General features: G+C 47.3%; 1 protein-coding gene across 5 annotated transcripts in view; it reads right to left on the bottom strand.

The window, feature by feature from the left end:
* AUH (AU RNA binding methylglutaconyl-CoA hydratase) overlaps positions 1-7,976 on the bottom strand; it is a 161,815-nt gene that overhangs the window by 41,475 nt on the left and 112,364 nt on the right. The gene's annotated exons all lie outside the window — the stretch shown is intronic.

Raw genomic sequence — 7,976 nt, 5'->3', positions numbered from 1 at the left:
TTACATAACCAGGGAATGCCCTTCCTGACTTGTGACACTGCAGACATCCCAAGACCAGCAACTGTGTTAGCGAGGTGCCAGGGGTGCTGACCCCTGTGCTGGAAGGTCAGCAGGACCTGGGAACAGCACCCTCAGCCTTCTCACTTCTCGGACGCTACTCAACGACAGACCAGTAATGACGTGAGATGCTGTGACACACAGACAAGTTTTTCCTAGTGACTGCATAATTACAAAAGACCAAAAAAAGGCAAGCGTCTATCAGTAGGGGCAGGCTGAGTGGATTACAGCACATCTACACGACAGAAAAAAAGGAATGAGGAAGACATCATTGCGACTATACACGACTATACACGTAAGGGTTTTTGCTGTCTACACACTGCTATCCTGCGTAGATGATGCCTGGGTCATATGGGTCACATGGCAGGTGTATGCACAACTTCTTTAAAAATGCCAAAATGCTCCCTAAAACTGGCTGTACCATTTTACAATCCTGTGTGCGGTATAGGAGAGTTCCAGAAGCCACATCCCTATCACCATCTGGTACAGTCAATGTTCTTAATTTGAGCCACTCAGCTTGGTATTCAGTGGTGGTTTTAGTATGCATTTCCCTCATGACGGACATCTTGTCATGTACTTATTTTCCATTCATAGGTCCTCTTTGGTGAAATGTCTTCTCCAATCTCTTGATTATTTTTTAATTCGTTTTTTTTTTTTAATTTAAATTCAAGTTAGTGAACATACAGTGTAGTCTTGGCTTCAGGAGTAGAACCCAAATGACTCATCTCTCACATATAATACCCAGTGCTCATCCCAACAAGTGCCCTCCGTAATGCCCATCGTCCATTTAGCTCCCTCTTCCCCCCAGCAATCCTGTTTGTTCTATTGAAGAGTCTCCTATGGCGTGCCTCCCTCTCTGTTTTTATCTTACTTTTCCTCCCTTCCCTTATGTTCATCTGCTGTGTTTCTCAAATGCCACAGATGAGTGAAATCATATGATATCTGTCATTCTCTGACTTACTTCACTCAGCCTAACACACTCTTGTTCCATTCATGTTGTTGCAAATGACAAGGTTTCATTTTTTTCTTATTACTGAGTTTTGAGAGTTCTTTACATATTTTACAGGCTGCAAGTCTTTTATCAGGTATGTGATTTGCCCGTATTTTTTCCCAGTCTGGGACTTGTCTTTGTATTCTATTAACAGTGTCTTTTGACAAGAGATTGATCAAGCCCAATATTTTCATTTTTTCCTTATATAGATTGTGTTTTTGGTCTCTTTTCTAAGAAATCTTAACTTTCTAACCCAAGAGCACAAAGATTTTTTTCCTAAATTTTGTGTGGAAGTCTCATAGTTTTAGGTGTCACACTTATGTCTATGATCCATTTTGAGCTCATTTTTATATACAGTGAGAGATACAGATCAAAGTTAATTTCTTTGCATATGTTCGACCAATTGTTGAAAAGATTATTCTTTCCCCTAATTTTTAGACTTTATGCCAAGCTTTATTTTTAAATGTTTACATTTGGGGGTGCCTGTGTGGCTCCATTGGTTAAGTGCTTGACTTCAGCTCAGGTCATGATCTCGGGATTCATGGGTTCGAGCCCCGTGTCGGGCTCTGTGCTGACAGCTCAGAGACTGGAGCCTGCTTTGGATTCTATTGTCTCCCCTCTTCTCTCTCTGCCCCCTCCTCCACTTATGCCGTGTTTCTCTCTTCCACTAAAAATAAACATTAAAAAAAAATTTTTTAATAAATTAAAACAGTAAGTGTTACCTTTGTATTATTCATTCTTTCTGTCTTTCAGGGGCCTGCTGAGCATGTCAAATACATTCCTTCTTCCTCAAAATGTCTAAAAGTATTAGTTCTATAACAAAGAAAAACTAAAAGCACAGATTCTTAACAGCGTTGCATTTTTGACAAGGGACGCCCTAGCCTAAAAGCTGGAATACAAAGAAAGCCCGAGGGCGGGCGAGTGGCTCCAGAGGCATTGGACATATGGCCTAGGACATGGTCGGGGCTACGGGTTGGGACACGGAAATTTCAAGCATTGGTAGGCAAGCCTTACACTCTGGCCACCTCTCACGTACAGAACACTAATGTGTGCTTACTGATCCCCACTAAGATGCAGTTACACACATGCGCACACACGCGCACACGCACACACACACCAGAGCACTGCTATAATTCGTACGCTAGCCTAATGGCATTTCTCTGTTCACGGTCAACAGTATAACAAAGCATCTATGTCCGCAGGAGACAGCTCACGTAAATGCCAGAAGAGAGAACACTAGAAGAAACAGGTCGAGAAAGCGAGACTCCAGAACGCTGGCCCGGAGCTCTCTGACAGCTCTGGTGGCTGCGGGAATAGGAAGGCCACGTGGCCCCGGGACTCACTGAGGAAACAGTGTCTCACAAACCATCGTGTCAGCCTCCTTTTCCTGCTACCTCACCCCTGCAGCTGTTCTTTTAGCTGACTGCACAAAAGAATGTTTGTTCAGGTTTTTTGTACGGTAACGTAAAATCAACCATAAAACAGATACACTAATACATACTTAGTGACCAAAGACATTTTGTACCTTTCCTCATAACTAGGAATGTGACAGATAAAAGTAGACTTGAAGAGTACGTTCCGAATATGCTTATCGACCACTCTTTTTCTTAGTTTTAAATTAAAACAATTTTTAAATTAAAAAATTTCTTAAATTCAGAGACTCTTTGGAAATTGTAGTCTGTGCTAACCCCTTCTTTTGGGAAACAGAAAAAACTGAGGAGATAAACGGTCTCCAGGTCCAGAGTGAAGGGCAGAGAAGCTTTAAAAGGACCAGCCTGCGCCAGAGAAAGCAGGCGGTGCGTGGCCACCCGCCCCCTGGTGATCCGGGGCATTCTGTGAAATCCCACCACCCCGCTGGCCCCCCACAGCCTGTCCTGGTGAGCACATTCCTCTCACTCCTTGAGAAGCTGTCTTATCACCACAGCCCTGGCAGGGTCATAAAGGTCACTGCATCACTTGGCAAACATTTAGGATGTTTTCAGAGTTCTCACTCTCTGCCAGGTCTGGCGTAGGGCTCGGGAATACCAAGGAAACTTCCTCCTCGGTGTTTCCACACATGCACACAGCAGAGTCCCCCGTACCCCCAGGGAGCTGCAGGACGCGTGACTTATTAGCTGCAGTCCCGTGTTTCCCAAGTATTTGATTCTAAACTGGTGGTTCAAAACCTTAAAACAAAATGTTGAAGGCATAGTCATTATGTTTGCTTCTCTCTGGAACACAGCGCTCATAATTTTCATCTCACTAAGAGGAAGAGAACTTGAGGGCTCCAGGGTCTCCCGAGTCGCAGACTCTCTACTCTTGCAGCCCGTCCCTGCCCGGCGGCCTATCAGACCGTGCACATCCCAGCAGTGGGACTAGCTACCCAGGGGCTCTGTGTCCTCCGACTCAGACAGGGTCCACATTTCCCACCGGGAGGACTCCTGGTTACACACCAACACACCCTTCCGGGAGTTGCGAAGGCACAGAAAGGCCTGATAAAGAGAAATTATTCGTGAACAAACTGGAAACTTCCCTCAGAGCATGGGAAGGCCATGAGCCCGTCGACATCCCTGCCGTGGCCTAAGAGGAAGGATGCGGCCCCAGAGTCTGGGGGCGGGGCTGAGGTCCCTGCAGGGATGCCACTTGGCCTCTGTAGTAAATCGGTGTCATCATCTTGCAGGGGAGGAGGCTGGATGACCTTGCTGCCATGACTCCTCTGCAAGATAGAGCCCGTTGGCTCCGGCCAGTCCCTCCGGAGCAGCCGCACAGGCCTCCCGGAGCCGGGAGTACACGAACACACATCCAAGCGCTGGGCTCTCTGCCAGGACTGGACAGCGAGCTCTGGTAGCTAGCTCCAGTGTCAGTAGGGAACTTTCTCCTCTCGTAGGGCCTTCAGCGGCACAGGGGTGGGGTTTCTGGGGCGCGAGTGCCTGTACGCTTACTCCTATTGGGTCTGTACTACTTACAAAGTGGCTGGGTTTCTGAGAGGAGTTATTGGAGGGTGCAGAACACAAGTCAGTCACTGACCGTGTGTTCACTACAAAGCCAGAAGCTGTGGTTTCCACTGATATAAACTCCCAATGAGGGGCGCCTGGGTGGTGCAGTCGGTTAAGCGTCCGACTTCAGCCAGGTCACGATCTCGCGGTCCGTGAGTTCGAGCCCCGCATCAGGCTCTGGGCTGATGGCTCAGAGCCTGGAGCCTGTTTCCGATTCTGTGTCTCCCTCTCTCTCTCTGCCCCTCCCCCGTTCATGCTCTGTCTCTCTCTGTCCCAAAAATAAATAAACGTTGAAAAAATAAATAAATAAACTCCCAATGAGCCTGTAAAAGAAAGAGGAAAAGGGAGCCGAGTGTGGCCGCAGGCCAGGACAGAGGGGCTGCCCTGCACCCCGCGCCTCCTCCGTACCTCCTTCCTTCCTTGAAAAGCCCACAGCCCCGAGCTGTCCTTCAGTTCAGCACACAGTTCGGGATAATGCACAGGGCCCTCGGCACGGGGGTGATCTGACTGCATTGTGGGGCAGCTTACGTAACTATTTTCACCATCCCTCTCCTCTGAAGGCAGGATTTGAATCCTCTCCGCCTTTCGATGGTTTTCTGTGTCTAGCTGAGCCACAAAAGTTGTTGAGGAAACCTACCCATCTACCAATCTTTCTTTTCTTCCCTTTTTTTTTTTTTTTTTGAGGGGTGGTGACGGGTAGGGGGAGAGAAGCAGAAGTCATTTTTGAAAAGTGTACCATGTGATCAAGGGAGAGTTACATGAGAATAACGGTGCCTTGTGAAAGAACATTCACAGAACAGCAAGGGGACATTTACTTAGTGCTTCTGATGTGCCTGGCCCTGTCCTAGGTGCTTTGTAAGCTCACTTAATTCTCACACCGAGTCTGTGGGGTGGTGCCAGAACCCCCGCTTCGGGCCCCAGAGGCGATCGTGAGTGCGGCTATGTGTTCACACACGGGCGTCACTACTTTGCAAGACTGCCGAGCTCACAGAAACCCAAACCCCACGGGCTGCGGGAGCACGAAGGGTAGGGGACACCTGGGTTACCAAGGAGGTCACATACTGGAAACAAAAAGCAGTGAGATGCCTCTCGACATCGATATAATACATGTCTGGACTAAACTGGAACAAAGTTATCCTGAAACCCTAAAGGCAAAGAAACAAAGCCATTAAAGTTGGCCTTTAAAATGGAGGTGCCAGAACAATCTGTTAACGTTCATATTCTTACTACTGGACCAAAATCACAGAGAGAATAGATGAACATTTAATGAGAAAACTTCTTGTTCCTACACCAGTTGTTACTAGTGTTGTTTTTATTTCCCTTTTCCTTTAAATCCAATTTAGGAGTTAGAATATTCAGAAGTACACTAAGGTCTATTACTCTCTAGAAAACGACTCATACAGTTTCTTCAACAAGATCCTCTCATTGCTTGAAGGAAGTTTAAAGCAAGCCAGTATCGAATATACAGTCCAACCTCAGATGATAGGTAAACGACTTGTTTCCTATCCAGGAGAACTCCAGAGTGCGCAGTCCGGCAGCCATGTTGACACTTACTAAAATGCACACTCAGGGGTTCTCTACACAGAACAGTGACAAGCGAAGCGGACGAACTGTGACTCTCTGGGTTTAGCAGATGCTCAGACTCCATACCTGTCAGGAAGTCATGACATACGCTCAAGACTAAACCTGTCCACGGTATGTTCCTCTGTTATCGTGCTGGGTTCACAAGCACGGCCCGCAGACCCTCTGTGCAAGCAGAAACTAAATTACGGCCTGGGATAGAAGACTCCAGAGACACATGCGGGATTCCTAACGAGACGGAGGGGGCCGTGCGGCCCCCTCGCCCGCAAGAGGCATTGCTCTGTGTCCACGGACTGCGATTCTCGTCAAGTGTGGCAAGACGCTGGCTCTCGTGGCCTCCTGGCTCTTCTGTGATCCCCAAACTCGAGGGCTGCGGGTGGCTCCCCGGAGCCGTTTCCTCACCCCCCTAGGGCGCCTTGCAAAGGAACACTCCAGAACCTTCTCCCAAACTAGTCCCTCAAGGTAAGCTAAACAGGTCTCTTTGCAGATCATCTCTGTGTTCCTCAAAGCGTTACAACAAGTAATTCTCCTGCATATAAACCGTATTTTCATGGTACTAAATAGAACACGATCCCAAGAAACTGTGATTATGTAAGAGATCAGCAAGGAGTGAACAGAACTACACTTCAAACTAATTAAAATGGAAAGAAAACGAACGTCCATTTTGGCACACTTAAAGATCCGTATCCAAACACAAGAGCGGCAAGAACATAACAAATAGGCGTGGGTTGTCCTGAACGCACGACTGCGGAGACCAGACGGAAGAAAACCTGCCAGAGTGTTAAGAAGGTCACTTCTGGATGGCGTGCACAGACTTACTCTGCTCACCTTAACTTCCTCGACTTTGTGACTTGGGGCTACAACGGCAAGGTACTCTAAGTGCTGTCACCAAGTGGCATGCCGGGACCCAGGCAAGCCTTCGCGGAGGAGGGGTGCGGTGGGGACTGAAGGCAGCAGACCTGTGCGGCTCGGCCCGCAGTCCCACGACAACAGGGAGGGTCTCCAGAGGCTGGGGGGGGGGGGGGGGGGGCGGCGGGGGACGGGGCGGGGGGCGGCGTGGGCACCGGGGCGCAAAGGGCAACGCTGGGAAGAAAGCTCCAGTCTTCGATGCCAGGGCGAGGTGATGCTTTCTTTGGTGAGGTCAGCTGCTGAAGGTTCTGGAGTAAATTAACTCGGCAGTCACCATAGGGACATAAATGTACCACGAAGAGGACAGAATCCCAGAGCCCAGTTACAAGACGCCAGATGTGCTCAGGGCGCAGGGAATGAAGTCTGCATTAACAGAGTAGTAGAGGAAACAAAAATGAATTCTAACACGAGAGACGGTTAATCTAAGACAGCCACGTGTCCAAGCATCTCCTCAGGTAACAGAAAAAGTAAACAACTACCTCTGTTAGCAACCACGTATGTGCTGTCATGCAGTATGTTTACAAGTGAAGAGTATCTTCCTGCCGCCAGAACACTTCTCTCAACCAACAACAGTCCTGACTAGCAGAGTGGGGCCATCGATACATCAGCGGGATCGAACACCTGAATTAGCTTTGGGGACCCTGGAGAAGGTTCAAAGACTCAGTTTCCCCAACCGTGATATGGGACGAATCTACCTCTTTCGGCTTAATGGAGAAGTACAAGGCAATGAGACAATGCCCGTCACGGTACCTCGCGTACAGAATGAACGTAAAGCTCAACTGAATCCGTTTATATCCTGGAACTGAAAATATTCCGAAGTGTCGCAGGAAAGTGGCAGTGAGTCCTGAGTTTAGGCTTGTGAAAGAGCTTACATATCCCTAAGTTCCCATTTGGGTCACGGGTTTGGAAGGGTAGCCTTCTGACAGTGATACAAACTCACTAAATGTACACACCAGTATGTATACATCTCTTAGCGTCAGAGCAAACTAATTAAAAATGTTGGCATGCTATCGACCCTTAGGATACTAAATATAGTCTCAGCTAAACTCAGAATAACAAGTTTCATATTCAAAAACCTACGAATGATAATCCACATTGCTGATTATATCTTTCGTTATGGTTGAAAAAATTTTAATATTTCCGTTTTAAATGGTCTCAAAAGAGCGGTTTTTCCATGAGGGTATCTTGAAATACAGTGACATCATATATTTTATCTAGTGCTACAGTTTACTCGCTTTTAATTTGCTGCCCAAATGTGTAATATGTGAGTGATGGCAACACTACAAAAGAATGTCGTTTTTAAAGAAAAAGCTTTGCACAGCTGCTTGTTATAAAATAACCAAACCTCGGGGCAAGGCTGATTAGATAAAGATAAATATAGTAACACATGCAGAAGTCTGAAATAGATCTGAGAAAAACTGTCACAGAGGACATTTCCATGACTGTCCTGACAAGTGATTTTT

Source organism: Prionailurus viverrinus, chromosome D4 (assembly GCF_022837055.1).
Source record: "Prionailurus viverrinus isolate Anna chromosome D4, UM_Priviv_1.0, whole genome shotgun sequence".
In the NCBI taxonomy this organism is placed as follows: domain Eukaryota; kingdom Metazoa; phylum Chordata; class Mammalia; order Carnivora; family Felidae; genus Prionailurus; species Prionailurus viverrinus.
This window is presented reverse-complemented; position numbering and strand designations above follow the sequence as displayed.